The following is a 23,263-nucleotide window of genomic DNA, read 5'->3' as shown; positions in this document are numbered from 1 at the left end:
ATTGACTGAGGATGTTCAATATAGTTCAAAATACTTGTCAGGATGGGTGGAGGTTTGTCTTGCTTTTTCATAAGCATGGTGTTTCAGACAAAGTGTTGAATCTTTAGAAGAGACCTGGATTCAACAATCTAGTCTATCAATTATGGCCTGTATATTGTTGGGTTTCTCATAACCTTTCTGGGCCTCATTTTCCTCATGAGGGAGCTAGACTAATGATGACACCTAAGGTTCCAGTTCAAAATTTATGATCTTATATTGGATGCTTCTAAAAAGTTGAATAAATACTTTTAAAAATAAATAAAGTATTAAAAGTTAGCACATTTTGTAAGTCCTTTTGTAAGTACGTGTTTGTTCTCTAATTAATCTTTTATACGACTAGATTTTAATTCATTAAATTTGCTGGAAAAAAAAGGGCACATTTGTAAAATAAATTGTAATGGTTAAATTTGCATGAAAAAAATCTCATTTTCTCCCCATTCCTCTCACTTTAATTAAAGGGCATGTAAAGGGGCTTAGGAACGTATATCTGGCTACTTGTCAGTCTATCTAGCCAAATAAACATTAAGCAAGGATTTAATTAATTTAGTCTTTCCTTTATGTTGCAAATATTAATTGAGCTACATAAAACACAGTCTAACATATATGAGCATAATTCTTCAGGCCAGTTCCTGAACAAGTTTCTGAACTAAAAGCCAAGGTTGCTAATTTTTAGTTTACTGCTTACTGGTGATATATAGATATAGATCTAGAGATAGATATGGATATAGATATAAAACAAAACAAACAAACAAAACAAAAAAACAAGGAATGACATCAGTGCTATCTTGCTCAAATAGAAGTTCACAGAGACTCATGGAATATGCCATCCCTGGCTCCAGGTTCTTCACTTCTTTTAAAACCAGAGACAAAACCCTGCTAATAATCCTTGTTTCACAAAGCTAAAACCATGTAAATGAAAACCATACTATCTGCCTCCAATGTACAATTTGCTATGAAATAGGTCATGTGAATCTGAAATCATGTTTGAAAAATTCACTTTTGGCCAAATGAAGCTTTTCCCCAAATGCTAACAACACACCCCTGAGCAAACCAACAAAATGCAATCTTTATTTCGTCAGATCCAGTCTGCTGAGCTCAGACAATAGTTTTGGCATTTTGAGAAATTACTAGAGTTAAATTTTCTTTCCAATTGGTTGCCTTAGTCCAAATTTTAACAACACTGCCCCTTCTGAATGAAGTTTCCCAGCCCTCACCCTGAGTTTCTAAGCAAACAGCACTTTACAAGATTGGTGCTAGTTCCAACTCACCAGCAACTTTTCTAAGAGCTTTCTCCATCTCAGTTAAGAAAGAAATTTAGACTCATCTTTAAAGAAAAAAAATATTTTTAAATAACCCCAACTTGTTCTTCAGTGCCCCAACAATGAATGAATGAACAGTAAAAAGTTATAGTTGCAACACACCGAAGGATTCATCAAAAAGAATTCAAAATACATTTTTTAGGACAAGGAAAAACACACAGAGTTTTGAATTCAGATAGAAATCCCCAAGGTATCTTTAGGATGAAACTAGTTTTCCCCCTCCACAGGAAAAAAAAAAAAAAAACCAACAACACAGGAACATTTTTCATACCAAAACAAGGTGCATCTTTGCCAGTTCCATTCAAGGAAGAAGATAGAATGAGAACAAGTCCAGGAAATGTTGGTGTTTGGTGAATTTTTTCACTCCCTCCAAGCTGAACACAATCAGGAGCTGCAAGTAAAAAAGGTTACAGAATCCTCCCTATAGCCCCTGTCAGATTAGTCAGGGCTCCACAAATGTTCAAACCCAGCTTCCAAGATGCGAATTGCAATAACACTTAGAGCTGGTGTTTGCTGCCAAAGAAGCCTATTAAGAAATCAAATGCGCATGTCCTTGAATAACTAACATTTCTTAAATAAAAACAGATTGCAACTTCCTTACCTTATAATTAGAAAACATAGGAGCTTTAAAAAACAATAACAACAACAAACAACAAAGGGACCAGAAAAGTTTGCTCAACTGCAGCAGGGCCCCTGCTCAATCCCCTGCTCCCCAGGGAATTAAGCATCACATTCCAAGCATGTCATCAGAACAATGAAAGGTGAATGTTGTGCAAAACAGCCGGGGACCACTCAGTGATGACGTCATGTTTCCCTTATAGGGCTCATTATTGTGCAGATTTCCTCTCAGTCAGTGAGAAGGGGAGGAGCTCTCTCCAGGACCAGAGGCAAGCAAGTTCCCAGAAACTACTCAGCTCTTAAGAAAATGCATATTGGAAGAAGGGATGGGGTTGGTAAAGGAGGTGGGGCCTGGGAGATAAAGGAAAGAAATGCAAAAATGTCAGCTTCTCTCCTCCCCATTTTTTTAATTGACTGAACCCCCAGCTATTTCTATGGGGCACATATTTGCATTTAAATAATATTCATCCTTTAAAATATGACCCAAAATTTTACTTTAAAAATTGACCCAAGAAAAGTTTATTGTTTAGCAAATCTAAATTGCAACAATAATACATTTGTACCAATGGCTAAATGAATATAGGAATCCTAAGAAATTGTTTGAATGTGACAAAAGTCCTGCATCTCCATACTCACCTCCATCCACTAAGAGCAACTAATTTCTCATCCATTTCCCAACTTTCTTTTCCCATCCAAACCTTTCCCTCTCTGGGTTAATAATTCAATAAAAAAAAAAAATCATAAAGCAACTTAAAAGAATTTCCTTCCAAGGCACCAGGATAGAATACACATTTAGTTTAGCATTAAGAAATTCCATTTAGGTTACCTAAACTGGAGGCTAACTTTGCTTAAGTGAACCACAGGAAAGATAACAATTGTAATGGTTTAGCTGATAAAATTAAATGTTTATAAAGCACTTTGAAGTTCTCTAATGAAAGGAACTACATAAATGTTAAAGCGTCATACTTTGGAGTGAAAACTGATAAGGAAAGGGAAAAAATTAGAGATGCTTGCTATCATAGGATCTTAGATTTAGATTTAACTGGAAGGGACTTGAAAGATCTTATAGTCCTAACCTCTTCACTTTACAAAAAGGAAAACTTCCTTATGTCCCATGTTTGGAATGTTAAGTTTTCTGCAGAATTTATATACTGAATATTACATAAAAATCAGAAACATAGTACAAGATGAATATGAAGTAATTTTGGCGTTTTTAAATGTTAATTTTCCTGAATTATATAAAGTGACACATTCTCTTTAAGACTTAAGATAAAAGTTGAAGTTAGTTTCATGTAAATGAGAATAAGAATTACATATTTTAGTATTGAATACATATTTTTTGTTCTCCATGAGACCAAATATAATAAGACAATATTTGTGTATATGTATGGGAAAAATATAGAATTTTCTTTTAGAAAACATTCCTCCATAGATCAGACATTTGTCTCTAATTTATAGTGTTAAAAACATCTCTCTGGGGCACTGAGATGTTATGAATTGTCCAGGATCATATAACTCATATGTTTCTGAGAGATGACTTGAACCCAGATCTTGCTGACTTGCAGGCCAACGTTTTGTCTACTATAGTATATTGCCTCTTGGATACAACTTGGACACAACTTGCAGGCAAACATTTTTCAGAATATACATTTCAACTTAAAATTTGATAGACATGATAGAACAAGCAAGCTTGCTTTGTTTTATTCTCCACTAGATTATGATTTCATACATGAAAGAAGCTCTTCTCATGGAATCTCCTCTACCAAAACACATCAGTACCTTCTCTGAAACTCGGGAGTAGTGTAGGAGCACTGAGGCATTTTATAATTTGCCCAGGTTTATAGCCTTACTGTGAAGTAAAGGCAGGACTTGAACCCTTGTCTTTCTGTAATTCAGATGAGTTCTTTCAGCATTCACTTTATTGGGGCTTCTCTGTAATACTTATAAAAGAATAAAGGAATGAAATGATCTAACCATTGGATAGACTTTGGAAATCTTCATAGACACATGCACAAGGTCACACATATGCATATATATATACATATATATATATATATATATATATATGTGTGTGTGTGTGTGTGTGTGTGTGTGTGTGTGTGTGTGTGTGTGAATCTATCCACCTATGTATAATATACATACGAAAAATATACCTAAGAAAAATAGTTGCACAGTTGAAAATATATTAAATAATTAAGAAATACATAAATACTTTAATAAATAGCAACAGTATTCACAGACTCTATTTGCCTTCTTGGTCTTTGCCCTAATTCCTATAGAACTAGCCTGGCAAAGTCTTGGGTAATCCACAATTTCAGGTTTTAGGGAGACCAGGAAGGTGTAGTGGTTCAGACCAGTCCTCTTCAGCTCACAGCTCCTACTGCACCAGAAGAAATACCATAAATATGATACTTTAGATTGATAAATAATTAAAAGTTCGCTTCTGAAAGCAGGCATAGAAAGGGTTGCAGCTTATGAGTTATTATGAAGTGTTACAGTTTTCTGCATTCTTGCTAAATTTTTTGTGAAAGAAATTAAGCATAAACAAATTTGAAATTCTCTTTATGCTCAAATTGTTCCTAATGTATCAGTTGTTAGAACAAATTTATGTTATAAGAATAATAAAAGAACTGATTCTACATATATACACATATATGTATATACATGCATGCATATTATATATAATTAAGTAACAACATATATTCAAAATAGTTTCTAGGGAAAATGAATTAACTACTTGGGGTTAGGAATCTCAAAATAAGCTTGCTGTAGAAAATTTGAGTTGAGCTAAAAGAAGCTAGGGAATCTGTAAGATAGAGCTTAAGAAGGAATTCATTACAGATATAAGAACTGATTATACAGCGGTAAAGAGATGGGAAATAAATTATCATGTATGTCAATATAAAATTTCACTTTGTCTGGAATGCAGAGAATATAAGAAAAGTATAATGCCTGGAAAATCTGTTACAAGATTCAGAGCACCTTTAAAAACCAGAGTAGCATGTATATTTTATCCTAGAGATGAAAAAAGAGTTTCTGGATTTTCCTAAATATTAGATTGACACAATGAGACCTGTATTTTAAGATTTATCATTTTGGTAGCTACAAACTCATTCAAATTTCACCATGTAATACTCTGTGGTACACCTGTCAGATTGGCTAAGATGACAGGAACAAATAATGATGAATGTTGGAGGGGATGTGGGAAAACTGGGACACTAATACATTGTTGGTGGAGTTGCGAAAGAATCCAGCCATTCTGGAGAGCAATCTGGAATTATGCCCAAAAAGTTATCAAAATGTGCATACCTTTTGACCCAGCAGTGCTACTCCTGGGCTTATATCCCAAGGAAATACTAAAGAAGGGAAAGGGACCTGTATGTGCCAAAATGTTTGTGGCAGCCCTTTTCATAGTGGCTAGAAACTGGAAAATGAATGGATGCCCATCAATTGGAGAATGGTTGGGTAAATTATGGTGTATGAAGGTTATGGAATATTATTGTTCTGTAAGAAATGACCAACAGAAGGAATACAGAGAGGCTTGGAGAGACTTACATCAACTGATGCTGAGTGAAACGAGCAGAACCAGAAGATCATTATACACTTCAACAACGATACTGTATGAGGATGTATTCTGATGGAAGTGGATATCTTCAACATAGAGAAGAGCTAATCCAATTCCAATTGATCAGTGATGGACAGAATCAGCTACACCCAGAAAAGGAACACTGGGAAATGAGTGTAAACTGTGATCACTGTTTTGTTTTGTTTTGTTTTTCTTCCCAGATTATTTTTAGCTTCCGAATCCAATTCTTCCTTTGCAACAACAACAACAACAAAATTCGGTTCTGCACATATATATTGTACCTAGGATATGCTATAAAATATTTAATATGTATGGGAATGCCTGCCATCTAAGGGAGGGGGTGGAGGGAAGGAGGGGAAAAATTTGGAACAGAAGGGAGTACAACGGATAATATTGTAAAAAAAAATTACCTATGAATATGTGCTGTCAAAGAAAATGTTATAATTATAAAAATTAATAAAAAAATTAAAAAATACTCTGTGGTAGCAGAAACCAAAGTAAAATGTATTTAGGAAATATTTAACAAAAATAAATAAATAAAACTGCAATTTAAGATAGGTAATATCAATATGAGGGTTTTCTAAGTCAATATGCCATGAACAAGAATCTATTTGTATTGATGTCTAATGCGTAGACCCTACATTGGAAAGGGATAGATCTGAGGAAAGAAGACCAATTGAGGGATATTGCAATATAATGTCCTGAACTAGAGTGATTTGGAGAGGTGACAGATAATGTGAAAAGAACCAAAGGAACAAATCTGAGATATATCATAGAGGTACAACTGCCATCTCCTCATAGATATTTTTTTCTATTTGAGTTTTTGTGACCTTGTTCTTTCTTGATTCTCCTACCAGTATCTTAGCATTATTCATCCTGCTTTGCTGGATCATCATTCTTATCATGCTTGCTAATTATGAGCGTTCCCCAATGCTCTGTCTTGGCTTTTTTTCTGGGGTTTTTTCCCCCCATAATTTTTCACCTGAAGAACTTAGCATTTCCCTTTTGTTCAATTATCAAATCTATCTATTCAGTCTTAGTCTCACAGCAAGTGAACATAATGAATAATAATAGCTAGTGATAGCATTTATATAACCTTGGAAGACTTACAAAATGTTTTTCATTTGTTTTCTCATTTTATCTTCGCAACAATCATGTGAGATAAATGCAACTATTACCCCCCATTTTGCTGATGAAGAAACTAAAAGTGAAAGAAGTTATGTGATTTACCTAACTCACACAGTTAGTAAGTCTCTGAGGTAGAAACTGAGATCTTCTTGACTCCAAGTCCAGTGTTCTTGTCCCATATTCTACTTTGCATCCTATAAGCACCATGAACTCAATATGTCCAATTATAGCTAGGTTTCTTCCCAAACCCTCTCCCCTTCCAAACTTTCATACTATTTTCCGAAGTACTACAAGCTATACAATGACTCATGTTCACAACCTTGGAATCAATGCCACCTGTTGCACATTTTCACTCTCACTCACCCCACATAGGAAAATGGTTGTCAAATATTACATATTTTACCTCCACAATATTTCTCAAATCAGTCCCCTTTCTTCTAGCCAAACAGCCATCTAGTTCAGGTCCTCATTGCCTATTTCCTGGACTATTGAAATAATCTCCTACTTGTTCTGTCTTCCTTGAATCTCTCCATCCTCCACTACATAGTAGTTGCAAAACTTATTTTTCTAATGTGGTTTCCCATTTCTTTTAGAATCCAATTTAATTTTTTTCTGCCATTTTAAGTACTTCACAACTTGATTTCCAATCTTCTTAAATCTTATTTTCCCTTATTACATGATATAGCCATACTAGCCTATTTGATATTATGTATATCTGACATTCCATTTTCCATCTTTGACCTGATTGTCCCCACATTCCTAAAATACATAATATTTTATATATAAGGGTCAATATATTAAGGAGACCCTTATCTTCATTCCTTAGAATTTCATGTTTCTTCCAAGACTTAACTCAAGTATTTACTTTTGCATAAGGCTTTTTCTAGTGTCCCCATTTACTAGTTCCATGCCCTCCAAAGTTACATTATTACTAAGATTTATATGTGTATTGTATATACCTTTATATAGAGATGTTGTCTTCTCTACTAGAATATAAATTCCTAGAGGGCAGGGATTCTTTTGATATTGTCTTTGATTCTCCAATGCCTACCATAGTGCTAGGCATATAACAAACACTTGATAAATGTTTACTTTGCTTGATTAATTAAAATTAAAAAAAAAAAAAGTTAAAGTGTGCAATTTAAACATCTCCAACATGATCCCTTTAGACAAGCTGTTAATGCCCAAAATGGAACTTCAATTGATATAAATCAATCACCATAAAAGAGGGGATCAAAAGAGCTGGAAAAACTACCTGGAAATAAACACTTGATTTCCTTTGCCAAGAGAAAAATATATAGCTGCAAAGAATAACACTAATTTAGAATATAAAATTGCTTCTAGAATTTTAAGAAGGACAATACAAGACTAGGAGTTTTATTGTCTCAGAAAATCATGGGAAGTAGTAGAGGGATTAATAAGTTTATTGGAATATTGGCAAGAGATCTTTGGAAAGAAGATCAAATGGATAAAATAGGGACATAATCTGTAGAAAATGATGACAAAAATATTCCTTGCATAAATGACAGTGGAAGCACTCCATTTAAACTTTTATGGTTCCTGCTATACTCAATGAAGAAAAATAAATGGTAGGAAAGAAAATCAAGATGGGACGAATCACCAGACTTGTTATTGAGTTGTTTCAGTCATATTTGATTCTTTGTAACCCCATTTAAGGTTTTCTTACAAAGTTACTGAAGTGCTTTGCCATTTCCTTCTCCAACTAATTTTTTCAGATGAGGAATCTGGGCAAACAGGACTTGCCTAGGGTCACTTTGTAAATGTCTGAAGGCAAATTTGAACTCAGATGTCCAGTGTCTATCCACTGTAAGACCTAGTTTCCCATGCCACTAGATTAGATATGTATATATGATGAAGGTCCATGCTACAAGTATAACAATTTTGAAGGCATTAATAAAAAATTAAAGATTAACTTTCAAGGTAACTTAAAGAAAAAAAATATTATCTAAAAAGAAGATTGAGAAAACATCAATAAAAATCATCCCACATGACTGCTCTCTTACTGCTACAAAATCTTTATGAGAATAACCCATACATACATCAAGGGCATCATCAATAAAAATATGAGAAGAGAGTGGACAGACTCTCACAAATGATATTGACCAACATACCCCAAATTTGTGATCAACAAAGTGAGGAAAAGATGCAGAAAAATTTAAGATCCTACTGTATTTATTGTTTCTTGAATATTAAAAAAAATTTTTTGATTCAGTAAACCAATGAAGTCTTTTTGTGGGGAGAACAAGGGCAATGAGGGTAAGTAACATGGTTCAGTGTTAAGTATCTGAAGTCAGATTTGAATTCTAGTCCTCCTGATTCCAGCACACTAACCCCCTGCACCATCCAACTGTCCCTCCAATAAAATCTTAAAGGCTCTTTTCTAACAAGAGATTTTCCATGTGTATATTGAAATAATCCAAAGTTTCTTTTAAAAATGAAATTAGAGATAACTTTGTTCATTCAAATCTCAATTATAGATATCTAACGAGGCATAAAAATGAAAGGAAGGATGATATATGCTTGTTAAAGATGTTTGACATTGTCATTTAGGATATCTATAATGGAGTCCAAATCAAAGTTAGATTCTTTATAGTGAGCTTCTTCTGACAATGTGTTGATTGCATCATGCCCTGGAATACTTCAAAGCCTCTTAAATTAAGTGTGTAATCACTTAAAAAGTTTATCCTAATAATTCAAAAAGGAAAAATCAAGTGGATGAAGAATGTCTATTATTTCATCTATGATATGCAATTGGATGGACAACCCATAGAACAGGTCAATATATGTGTACATACATATATATTTATATGTGTGTATGTGTATGCATATATATATATATATATATGTTGGACATACACTGTAGATGAACAATGAACTGTAAGTTGAATTAAATAAAAGTAAGTGAGATGACTGATTTTCCATTGGAGAATTATGCTGTGCTTTTAATGACCTAGTATTATTAACTAAAGCAAAAATCGATCTTTGGAATGCCAATATTTTTCTGTATGCTTGCAAAGTATGGAACTAAAGGACTAAAGCTGAATATTAGGTAAAAGGCAATGTGAAGTATTATGGGAGATATATGGGATATGTGTGTGTATATTGTCAATCAAAATGCTATAGGAAAAGTTCATAATATCATCAAAGATTCATTGGAAAAGGATTGAGGAAAGGAAAGGAAAAGAGTGAAAGAAAAGAAAATCTCATAGGTAATATTTTTGCTAAATAGTATTAATATCCTTATTTTACATATAGGGAAAACTTAAGCTCAAATGGTATCAGAAACAGGTTTTTAATCTGATTTGCCCAACTACATATCCAGCACCATTTTCCTTCTCTTTCCTCTTCAAGTACAATGTACATTATGCAGTTGTGTGGCACCACAAACTAAATATTGTAATTATTTCAGCACCTGACCTTGTTGGTTGTTGTAACCCAGAATTCTCAGACCTAGCCTTCCTCTCAAATTTTAGTCTCATCATTTATATTCACTGTTATGTCATTAGAGAAATAAAACTAATAAGGTCATCTGAGCCCTGGAAGGCTATGGGAAAGATGCAGTCTGGCAGATGCAGAGGGAGAGGTTACTCCAAGTGTGGCCAACAGTTATATTTGCCAGTTTAACATACGCCCAACCTGAGATTTTGTTTTTGTTTTTAGGGGAAAGAATATTTCTTTGTGAGTGTGTGCTGGTAGGGAAAAGGACTTTGTTGTGGAGAGAGATAGAAATTCAGGATGCTGGAAAAGGTGGACAGCCACAAGGTATTACCATGATTACACAGCCTTGTCTCCAGGAGGAAAAAGAACAGATGTTAGAAGTTAATAAGTTATTGGCAATCTTGGAAGGTTCTAGGGAAAACCAGGAACTTTGGCAAGCCCAACAATAGCATGAGTAAGAAAAAAAGAAGAAAAAAGGGTGCAGGATGGGAATAGAGGAAATCAGATATCTATAGGATTAACAAGAAGATTCTCTTGATTAAAAGATTCAAATTAATATGAAATAGGTATTACAAAAGTCACAATAATAAATGACATTTCCAGAGTACTCTAAATTTCCAGAGTGATTTAAATCCATTACTTCATTTGATCTTGACAATAACTCTGTAAGACTGATACTTTAAAGATATTATCCCCATTTTACAAATGAGGTGGGTTGACTTATAATAGCAAGTGTCAGAGACGGTATTCAAACTCAGGTCTCACCCAAATCCACTTCTATTTTCACTACTTAAGATCATTTCACATTTATAAAGGACTATTTTCACAACAACATTGTATGGGAGGCAATATAATTATCACAATCTTAAGATCAAGGTTTGGGAAGTTTTATTGACTAGCGGCAAAGCTAGCACTCTTACTCAGGCTTTCTGATGACACATCCAAGGTTCTTTCCATTGTACCACGCTGTCTTTTCAGAGTAGTATGATGATTAATGATAGATCACAGGCTAATAGATCACAGTGGGACTAGCATCACCCTCCTCCTGGACACAATACTTCTCTTGAGCCTAAGATCTCATCAGCTATTTGGCTCCTATATGACACTATTGACTCATATCGAACTGGCTAAAACCATGAAAACCCATGGATCTTTTTCAGATAAACAGTTATACAATTATACTTCCCCTATTTCAGGCCAATAGCCTAGTCTATCAAGGTCTTTTTGGATACTGACTCTGCAGAGTTAAAATGAATATATTTTCAACTGGCTGTAAAATACTTGAGGTTGAGGGTGGGCAATAGCAGTGGAAGCATAGAAAATAGTCTATCATGGTACACATTTGCAGGGAAAATAAGGTATTTTGGCCCAGCAGTAATGACAAAAAAAGAACTTGATGAAGAGATGGAGGTGGCCCATATTAAGCCCATATTAATAGCCCATATTAAGAAAAGAAGTTCCTTATCTAAAGAAGGAGAAGGATTTAAAAGAACGGCTTTGGGATCAGACACTTAATATTTCTCATCTGTGTGACTCTGGGGAAGTCACTTAACCTGAATTGCCTCCAAAAAAAGTGGCTTCTAGAATGAGGAGAAAGTATTTGGCAAGGCAATTTAAGTAAGAAAATATAAACCAGGTTGGAATAAGAAAAAGGAAAGGAAGTTGGTTATTACTGTCAAGTTGTTATATATTTAAAAACAAAACTTTAAGAGTGTTTATAAGGGCCACAAAAATAAGTTGTGATCACTCCCAAGAGGTTAGAAAGATGAGACTTGAAGAGCTCATCTTCTATAAGTTTGGAGAATAGATAGAATTTTGAAGGAATTGCATTGAACATGCAATATTTGTGACTTCAAGTCAGTTAGCATTTATTAAGGACTTACTATTGCCAGGCACTGTGCTAAGTGATGGGGATACAAATTAAGGCAAATCAAACAAACAAAATCAGAATAAAACAAAAATTCAAGCCAAACCAAAAACAAACAAAAATCCCGGCTTTTACAAGCCAAATGGCTGCCATCTCTCCCTGAAGTTTGAAACCTTTTATCCTTCTTAGAAAAGAAAGGTTTTCCCACAGTATATTTTATATATTTATATTTTATATCAATCCCTTGATTGTGATGAGTCTCTTAAAAAAGTGAATAGAGCTTCAATATGAAAAAGAAGGAAACAACAGTGTTTGAAAGGGGAGGAAAGGAATCATGGCCAGCAACAGGAATTTGGAGAGTAAAAGAATCTTATATAGCAGAGGAGAATAAAAGAATAATCTATAAAGGGGAAGGAAAGAATGACTGAATGCTTAGAGCGAAATAAAAAATTTGAGGGGTTTTGTGAAAAAGAAAGAACTAGAAACTTTTAGGAAGAGGCAGATCCTTCTACTCCAAGAATGTAAAAGTAAATATACAAATTCCATAAAGTGAAAGGTCATCCTGTAAGAGTCAGAGTCAGAACACAAAAAGAGCAATTGGTGATAAAGGGTGTTGACATCTATTTGTTGACTTTATAATAGAAAAACAGATTTGGGAAATGATAGGTTGGATAAGAAAATGGTATTTTAAAATACAAGAATGGCAAACTCTTGGTCAGGGAGAAAGGGTACCGATAATATATTTGCTTGATGTCTTACATATTGAAGCAAAAAAGACTTTAACCTAAAAAGGAAGGAGGGGGAGAAACCTGCTTACATATATATATATATATATATATGTTAAGCAAGGAAGTTACCACACAGTATAGCTATAATGTAGGAAGAAAAATAGCATTTGAGATATCCAGAAATTCAGAGGAGACAAAATCCAGAAAGAAGCCAGTAGTAAATTGGTAAACTACAGCTTCAAATCAAATATACAATACAATGTAAAGGCAACAAGGAAGATAAACTAGAGAATTTAACACGAAAGAGGCAAATTGGACCTCTTTAATAACACAAAAATTTTGTGAGATCATATCCATTATTCCTGAGTTATGTTATATTTTAGAAGAATTATACCTTATTTAAAGAAATAGCCTAATGTAAAAGAGATTAGAGTGGGATTGCATTATATAGAAAAAAAGATGCATTAATACATAGTATACATTAATACATAGTACAGTAGTCCGGTGTTTGATAAACCCAAACATCCCAGTTACTGAGTAAGAACTCACTATTTGAAAAAAAAATTTGGGGAAAGCTAGAATGTATCTGTCAGAAAGTAGGCACAGACCAACATCTCCAAATGACTACATGACTTAGACTTTAATAGTGATATAAACTAGAGGAACAAGAGGAAACATATTTGTCAGATATATATATATAGAGAGAGATAAGGTAAGAGTTTATGACAAAATGATGGAAGAGATTACAACAGGTAAAATTGACAATTTTGATTATACAAAGTTAAAAGGTTTTGCATATACGTTTAAAAAACTCAATGTAGCTAAAATTAGAAGAGAAGCAAATAAATGAGAAAAATATGTTACAAGTTTCTCTGACAGAGAGAATTATAGAGAATAAATGTGGATCAAGAGATAGTGTTTTCATCTTTTGTTGTTTGATTTCCCTTCTTCTTGTGTTTTTTTTTTCCTCTTTTGATCTGATATTTTTGTGCAGCTTAATGAATACAAAAATAAGTGTGAAGAATTACACGTTTAACCTTTATCAGATAGCTTGCTGTCTTGAGGAGTGGAGGAAGGGAAGAAAGGGAGAAAAATTTGGAATACAAAATTTTGCACATTAAAGGTTGAAAACTATCTTTGCATGTATTTGTAAAATAAAATACTACTAAGCAAGTTTCTCTGATAAATGTCTTATTTTTAAAATATATGTGAAATTTGTTCGAATTTATAAAAATAAAAAGTTATTCTCTGACCACACATCTCTCAGATTGGCTAAGATGACAGGAAAAGATAAATGACAAATGTTGGAGGGGATGAGGGAAAACTGGAACACTGATGCATTGTTGGTGGAGTTGTGAATGGATCCAACCATTCTGGAGAGCAATTTGCTACTATACTCAAAAAGTTATCAAACTGTGCATATCCTTTGATCCAGCAGTGTTATTACTGGGCTTATATCCCAAAGAGATCTTAAAGAAGGGAAAGGGACCTGTATGTGCAAGAATGTTTGTGGCAGCCCTTTTCATAGTGGCTAGAAATTGGAAATTGAATGGATGCCCACCAATTGGAGAATGGCTGACTAAATTGTGGTATATGAATGTTATGGAACAATAGTTCTATAAGAAATGACCAACAGGAGGAATACAGAGAGGCTTGGAGAGACTTACATAAACTGATGCTAAGTGAAATGAGCAGAACCAGGATATCATTATATACTTCAACAACAATACTATGTAATGATCAAATATGATGGTCGTGCCTCTCTTCAACAATGAGAAGATCCAAATCAGTTCCAATTGATTTGTAATGAACAGAACCAGCTACACCCAGAGAAAGAACACTTGGAAATGAGTATGAACCACAACATAGCATTTCCATTCTTTCTGTTACTGTTTGCTTGCATTTTTGTTTTTTCTTCTCAGGTTATTTTTACCTTCTTTCTAAATCTGATCTTTCTTGTACAGCAAGATAAAATATTTAATATATACTTTAACATATGTAACATGTTTGGAACTACCTGCCACCTAGGGGAAAGGGTGGAGGGAAGGAGGGGGAAAGTTGAAACAAATTTTTGCAAGGGTCAATTTTGAAAAATTACCCATGCATATGTTTTGTATATTAAAAGCTATAATAAAAAAGAAGAAAAAACATTATTTTCTGAATGATAAATGGTCAAAATTGGTGAAAAACAATTTTCAGAAGAAGAAATCAGTATCAATAGCCATGTGATAAAAATTTTAATTACTAACAATTGTTATTCAATCTTTTCAGTTATATCCAGCTCTTTGTGATCATATTTAGGGTTTTCTTGGCAAAGATACTGCAATGGTTTTGCCATTTCCTTTTCCAGGTCATTTTATAGATAGGGAACCAAGGCAAACAGGATTAAGGGACTTCCCCATGGTCATAACTTAGTAAATGTCTGAGATCAGAATTGAACTTAGATAGGTGAGTCCTCCTGACTTCTGGCTAGGCACTCTGCACACTGTGTCATCCAGCTGCTACTAACAATTAAGGGAATAACAATTTGAAAAAAAAAAGCCTAAAGTTCTATATCACACCCATCAAATTGTCAAAGTTGACAAAAATTGAAAATGACAAACGCTGGTGGGACCATGTGAAAATAAATACACTGGTGGAACTGTGAACTGGTCTAGCCATTCTGGAAAGCAATTTGGAACTCTGCCAAAAAAAATTATTAAACTGTGTACATCTATTTAAGCCATCTATACCCCTGTTAGGCATATAACTCAAAAATATTAGAGAGAGACAGGACTTATGGGTACAAAAATATCTACAGCAGTTCTTCTTGTGATGGTGCAAAAAACCGAACAACAACAATAACCAAGCAAACTGAAAAAATCAGGCAATTCCGATTTGAGTCTCTTCCTGAAGAAAATAAGAATGGGTGCCCTTAAATTTCTATAATTCAGCTACTCTCTATAATGACTACACTTGTAAAGAGGTAATATAAATGTTATTTATTATCTTCATTTTGCACATAAGGAAATTATGCCTTAGAAAAGTGATGTGATTTTCCTAGAGTTGAAAACAAGACAATTAGAATGACTGGGACTCAATTCTAAATCCGATGCCTCTTTTATTCTATCACAGAAAAAGTAAAGAGAAACTTTAAGAAAAAGTACACTTGGAGCTAAAAGAAATGGATTAAGATTAGGTGAATCTTGACCTCTGAATCAATTTTTAAAAATAACACTCATAAACTGAACATGATTTTAAAAGATTTTTTTAATCCATTGCCCAAATTGTCCTGCCTTGAACATGAGGGACTCAACCTTTGCTTACCCTTTTCTGTTCAAATTTTTCACCCCCCTTGAGGTCTTTCCAAACACCAGCATTCCTGAACAAAGCACAACCCTCTGTCAAGGAGGCTGATAAGAACAGTCTCTAAACACACTAAGAACACCACATTCACAAGTTCCAGCCTCCCACTCTTGAGCTTAGGATTTGTAATGCAAATTCAAGTGCTCTCTTCTACTCTTAAAAAAAAAGTCAGAGGAGAGAACTGGTTCAGCTATTTATCAGGGAGGCCTCAGAGACTGCACACTTCCAGTCCTTTCACATCCTCACTTTTTGTTAGCATATTGAATTGTGCGTGGGCAGCATTCATATGCTCCATAATTGGGTGACAAATGGCTGCCAGTCTTGAGCAGAACCCCTTGGTAGTGTTCTTCCCAGCAGGACAATCTCACCTATTATTTTTCAGTCTTTGGCCAACATCACAATATCAAAACAGCTGGTCCATTTGCTGAGAAAAATCAATCCAACTTGTTTGGAATTGTGAAGACAAAAGTCAGAAGATTGATAGAATTTTTTTTTAAACTTTTCACCCACATATACAACCAGAACATATGTAACAGTAACAATTTCCATTTGTGAAAAGCAACAAAAATTTTTTCTGACTTTGTATTAACAGATGGAAGAATGTATTAATTGCAGATTATTATCCATTTAAAAACTCACTAACTACTGAAGAATTGAAAGTCTGGGATTTCATAGTTTAAAACAATTTTCTTGCCCATGTGTCTGAAACCATTGTTACTCTTGTAGCTATTGTTTACTGAGTGCAAATTTACTTGTGGTACTCTATAAAAAGTATTACTTTGGGTAGCCTAAATACAAATTGTTACCCAACTATTTTAAAGACCTTAACTGCAAGCCTTTTAAAAAAAAATCTCACACCAAGTCAAGCTCCAAGAGCTGGCTATCTTCCCCATTCATACACTTAAATTTACTGGAGGTATTTTTTGCCTATTTGGAAATACTCAAATGCAGTTTATATGTCTGTTTGGATACATAGACCTGCTCATACATAGTTTGAGAAAGCTGATCTCATTTTCCTCCAGATAATGAATGCCATTTTTACAAAACACACACACACACACACACACACACACACACACACACACACACACACACACACCATACATCTCAAACACCTTCATTTGACCAGTTTGTTTAAACAACTATCATTGCTCCCATTCATTCTTATTTAAAGCAGCTTATTTCTTGCAGCTGTTTTAGGGGGGAATCTTTCATTATTCCCTTGGCCTCTCTTACAGTCATTCCAAGCTGCATTTCAATTTTTGGGTTTTTTCAGGTTATAAAATATGCCATGTATCCTCTTTTTGAAAGCATTATTAACATTTATGGCTACACAAAGCTGTAGAAGTACAGAGAGAAAAACAATTTCAACAAAAGCATGATGTCATCCATCCTTCCCCCCAAAGGATACATACATTTAGCATATATTTGACTTCTCATAAAAGTTTCTCTCTCTTTTTTCAGAGTATATTACTATGTTCTTTCCTACCTGAGAAAGACATTCTACCAAAAGCACATACAAAAGTCATGCATTACTATTCAAAATAGTTTCTTTTTATTCCAAATTTAATGCTTTGCTCTCATTTGAAAATTCAAGGTTACTAAAACTAAATCATTTTTCTTCATAAAAATCAAAGAATGTAAAAAGGTAGTATCTTATGAGGTGGTCTAATTAGACCAGGGCCCCAAAAAGGACCCAGATGGAAATACAAATAGAAAGCCCTAACTCTGTAGAGAAAGTAAATCCCTAGAATCCAGAACAAAAGTGAGGTATTTTTAAGAAAAACCCACCAAGAAAGGGATCCAGTAGGCAAGAAATTCATTCTTTTGTAAGTCAAACCAATCTTGGGAGATAATTAAGACTAATAGTTTCAGGACTTTTAAGTGAATACATTTTAGAAAATATTGCTACTTTTAGAAGGAAAATCCTTGAAGTTTAATATAGGAGTTCTTACAGGAAATCAATAACAAAATATATTTCTTCTGGGTTTTAATATTTCCAAAAGCTTTGTCAGTATCCCCTTGAATTCAAGTTCCCCAGTCTGTTCTTCCCTCCTTGCCACGTTCCTCTGTTGAAGGGCTGTGACTCCCTGCCAGGAGTTAACATGCCAGTGACCAAGTGGAAGTCTGAAAACACAAGGTTATGAGTTCTAAAACTCATTCTGTTATTAAATTTCTGTGTGGTCCTGAGCAAGTCATTGAGCCCTCCTGTACCATATTTTTTCTTCTGCTTTGGCAGAGAAATGGGTTGTTTATTTTAATGCCACTATAAGAGATTCAAACTTCTTACAAACAATAAACCTATCACAGTACTAGACACAATGTAGTTCAGGGAATATTTATTAAATTGTCTCCATTAATTTTTCATAGTTATTGCTTAATTTTTACTCCAGGACTCTTTAGCAATTGTTAAAGAAAGCAGTTCATTTTAAAAGTTTGTTTGTTTGAGAGGCAATTGGATTTGTGACTTGCCCACGGTAACACAGCTAATAAGTGTTAAGTTCTGAGGTCAAATTTGAACTCAGGTCCTCCTGACTTCAGACCTGGCATTCCACTCACTGCACCATCTAGCTGCCCCTTCTTTAGCAATTTGTAGGACTGTTTTTCCCTAAATGTCTTGCAATCCTTTTTCGTGGCATTTACCATGCCATTAAGCCCTTATCATGTGCAAAGAACTCTAATAGGTCTTCTAGACTTGATGACAGAAAACAAAAACAGTCCCTATTTTCAAGGGGCTTGTATTCTCCAAAATATCTCCAAAAAGGATGACCAGTATTGTTAATCTGAGTTCAAAGAAAAAAAAACTTAGGTTAACAATACTAGTTATTTAATACTTAAAAAGTAAGTTAAGAATCTTCCTTAAGTGCCTTATTCTCCTTACTGAGGAGCTCCCCATAATTTTACTGAGAAAATTCAGACTATTCTTTATGATTTCTCTTTTCTTCTACTTTGAAAACCCTTTCACACCACACTCCCCACTTTGAATTTTTTCTTCTTTTCTACCAGTTTCTGATAAAGAGAAAATCCTTCTTCTTGCCCAGGTCAATTTCTCTTATATTTTCAGCCAATCTCCTCCTGCCTTCTTTAGCATTTTATCCCAATAATCATCCCTCCGCTCTCATTCAATTCTTCAACTTCCCCCATATGTTGTTATTGTTATATATTTTCATATATATTATTGTTGTTGAGTCTTCATGACTCCCTTTGGAATTTTCTTGGGGTATATATTGGAGTGGTTTGCCATTTCCTTTTCAATTCATTTTGTAGATGAGGAAACAGACAAACATCATTAAGTAACTTATTAAAATATATGAATGAATCTATGTAATATGCAAAATGTAACAAAAATGTTTGATTAAGGAAAGCTCAAGACTTATATAACTCTTTGCAGAATAAAATGAACAGAACCACAGAATAATTTGTATGCAGTACAATAATATAATAGAAAACAACTTAAAAGATTTAAGAGTCAATGCAATGAAGAATAATGACAAACTACTGATGATGTAGGCTGGTTCCACTTCTTGGCAGAAAGGTGGTGGACTAAAGATACAGAATGAGAATAGAACCCATTGTTTTTTCCCCAAAACTCACCTTCTTCCAAATTTCCCTATTTCTGTTGAGAGTACCATCATCCTTCTGATGACCAACTGGTGTGTAAGGGTGTAGTAGTACTTTTACAATAAATTATAGCATGGATGCTTTGGGGGAATGTGCTGAAAGAGTTAGCATCAGAGCACTGACTAGAATTCATTTTTCTTTTCCCATCTAATGCTCTTTGAATGAGACTGTTGAATTTTCCCTTATGTGGCCAGCATGACCCATGAAAATGCCTAATATCCCAGAACTGTTTCCCTTCTGCTCATGTAAGATAGTCCACACCTTCTCAAATATAATCCATGCTCTAATTCTCAGGGAATTTTAAGAAGTGAGAAAGGGTGAAAGACAAATGGAGGGATACAGAGGCAGTGGTTATCTTTAGGAAGGTATGGCCTTTCCTAAGTACTAAAGTACTAAAGAAGTACATTAATCTATCACTACTCTCCTCCTCCAAGAGCTCACTCTCTATGGACAAATCATGAGTGAAAGAGGAAAAGATAACTCCTACCCTCCCTGGTACCTGGGTTATCTCTTCTTCCAGGCAGTCAAATACACTGAGAAGCAGACTTAATGGCTTTGACTGTCAGTACTGTGTGGAGCCAAGTCACAAGGCCAGAACTCCAATTCTTTCCATATCCCTTAGGTTAACTCAGAGTTTGGGTATCAAAGAAAATCCTGATAGATATAACGCATATAGATTAAAGCCCTTTGGAAACTCCTCAATCATTTTTAAGAGCATAAAGAGGTCCTGAGACCAAAAAAATATGAAAAACACTGGCTTAGGGAACAATTTCTTAAACTGTATGTTGCAACCCATATGGGGTTGAATGGGGGGGGATCACAAAAGTTTGACAACAGTAAAAGATTTCTGAAAGCAATGACCAAACATTAATTCAAAATCAAACAGTTAATGAACCTGAGGTTTTTATGGCAGTGCTTGGCCATATTGTATCACATGACTTCACTGCAGCCTTGGTTCTGAATATACAGCATACTTTCCACTGTACAAATGCTGCCAGAAACACCTTGGCTCAGAGTTGAAATGGGGTCAATCAGAAATTTCATAGGCAAAAAGGAGTTGTGGATAGCCCTGATCTAGGGTACTAAGAGATTTAATGACTTGTCTAAGATCACACAGCCAATATGTATCAGAAGCAGAATTTGAATACAGATATTCCTGACTCCAAGGCTCACAAGGTACCTGCTATGCCATGAGACCTCTCCATTTTAATTAATGTAATGAAATATATTAAAATAATGCTTTATTCATGTTTAGTTCCATAATGGTTAATGAATGTACTCTCTTCAGTGACAATTTGTTTTTTTCTTTAAATTGAGAACATCATTTGTCCAAGATCTATGAATCCCCTAAGATAAATCTTAGAGAGTTCCCCAAAACTGAAAGCTGTAAAGTGACAAGGCTAATACTCTGTCCTCTACAATAAATTTATCAAATATATTATCTACTGGGTCACAGCTGAACGCAGATTAAAATGTAACTGAAAAATATTTAACAAAATAAATTCAAGTGTAATGTCATAGATAATATTAATATGTGCTTTTCCAAGTGACTAAGTATGATTCACTGACCCCTGTTTCTCTTTGAGTTTGACTATAGCACACACTCTCTCATCCCACTATTCCCCAAATAGACGGACCAACGAGGTCATATGTATCAGTAAACGAAAAAAAGGAAAGTTAATAAATAGGATGACTTGAACAATTCCTGAAAATCAGAAGATAGATTCTGATTTTGGTCATTGCTAGGACCTTACATCCATATTAGTCCAAAGAGTCCTTGACTCTTTATTCTCAGAACATCCACATTGTTAGCTCTTCACTTTCTGTTTCTCATTGTTTGGACAGAATAACATGGAAATCAGTCAGTGATAGAAAAAAACCAGAAATAAAGGAGGATTAAATGTATCAGGCTGTCCTAAGCTTGGGATTTATCTGACTGGATCAAAAGATTTCAAGTGACCAATTTTAACTAGATATATTAGAACTATTTGTCACAAAGATATCAACATCAGTTAGGAATAAATATAGTACAATAGAAAGAGTGCTGAACTTGGGATCATGGGTCATGACTTAAAATCCTGGCTCTAACTCTCACTATTTACATGACCTTAGGCAAATCCTTAAAAAAAAAAAAAAAAAAAAAAAACATTCTGGCTCTCAGTTTCCTCATCTGTAAAATGACAGGGTTGAATGAGATGACCTCTTTCAGTTCTAGCTCTATGTTTCTATATATCCTACTTCAATTTCCACTTTATTTTCCTTATTTTGGTTGTCTAGTCAGTTTTTTAGTCATGTCTAACTCTTCCTGACCCTTTGGGGGTTTTCTTGGCAAAGAGTGGTTTTCCTTTTCTAACTTATTTTACAGATGAGGCACCTGAAGCAAATGTGATTAAGTGACTTGCCTAAATCATCCAGCTTATAAGTGTCTAAAGCTGGATTTGAATTCAGATATTTCTTACGCCAGGCTGTTATGCCACAAACTCCTGACTCAGTTTCCCTAATTGTTCTATTTCAGTTTATAATTGTTCTGCTCAATCTAGCAAAACCACCCCTCCCTCTTAATCAAAATATTTGATAAGGATAAAAGATCCTATATTTTAGGATTTCAGAATACCTCTCCCCATCCCAAGCTATCAGAATATCAGATACTGTCTTATCAAGATGCCTCTTCCCATCTCCAGGGTTCCTCCCCCCATTATGTCATCCCATCTCTGGTGGCTCACCCCAGCCTGTCAGAGTCCCATTCCTGCTCTCAGCACCCTGATTCTGCCCCTGCCTCAGTCTACCCCCTGAATCTGAGCCATGTGTATATAGGTCATTGAGAACTCACATTGTTTGCTGGATTCTTGGAGACTATAGTCTCATTCAGCCCTGGGACCAACCATTGGATCCATTTGGTCCCAGTAAATCTTTCCCTTTTAAATAAATTATTAAATACTCTCTAATCTCTATCTTGATTCATTTTTTCCAGCCTTACAAAGCAGGCCAGGTTTCTAGCCACTGTACCACCTATTTGCATTTTAACCATATATAATCAGGAAATCTTACAGAATATCACAAGCAAAGAGGTGAATTCAGATAGTTCTCAGTAAACTATTTCCTATTTTTTAAATTTAAATTTATTTTTTATTGATAATGCACATTGCTTTATGAATCATATTGAGAGAGAAAAATCAGAACAAAAGGGGAAAAAAAACCATAGGAGAGAAAAAATAAAATAAAACAGAAAAAAGAAGTGAATATAGCATGTGTTGATTTACATTCAATCTAGTTCTTTTTCTGGACACAGATAGCATTTATTATCCAAAGTCTATTGGGATTTGAATGGATTATTTTCTTACATACATTAAACATCTAAAATAGAAGTAACCTTGGAGTAAGGACAATCAGCTCTATGAGTTTGGGGAAAATTGCCAGGCTTCAATTATTTATTAATTTTTGTAAATACTTGTAACCTGACTCCAAGTGAAAAGCTTTCCCCTTGGGAAGATCTAGATTGCTATAAAGTACAAAAGGTACCAGCTTATCTAGAATCTTACTTCTTACTCTTCCT

General features: G+C 34.4%; 1 protein-coding gene across 4 annotated transcripts in view; it reads right to left on the bottom strand.

Annotated features, from left to right (window-relative positions):
• FILIP1 (filamin A interacting protein 1) overlaps positions 1–23,263 on the bottom strand; it is a 260,412-nt gene that overhangs the window by 59,625 nt on the left and 177,524 nt on the right. Inside the window, exon 1 of one of the 4 annotated variants that reach the window (XM_074310478.1) lies at positions 1,960–2,132. The exons of 2 other annotated variants lie outside the window; for them this stretch is intronic. The gene's annotated coding sequence lies outside the window, so the exon portion shown is untranslated. Of the gene's footprint in view, positions 1–1,629; positions 1,877–1,959; positions 2,133–23,263 lie in introns of those variants that run through there. One more of the 4 variants, XM_074310479.1, reaches the window with a different exon arrangement.

This window comes from Sminthopsis crassicaudata, chromosome 4 (genome assembly GCF_048593235.1).
Source record: "Sminthopsis crassicaudata isolate SCR6 chromosome 4, ASM4859323v1, whole genome shotgun sequence".
Classification (NCBI taxonomy): domain Eukaryota; kingdom Metazoa; phylum Chordata; class Mammalia; order Dasyuromorphia; family Dasyuridae; genus Sminthopsis; species Sminthopsis crassicaudata.
Note: the sequence above shows the minus strand (reverse complement) of the source record. Positions and strands in the feature narration are given on the sequence as shown.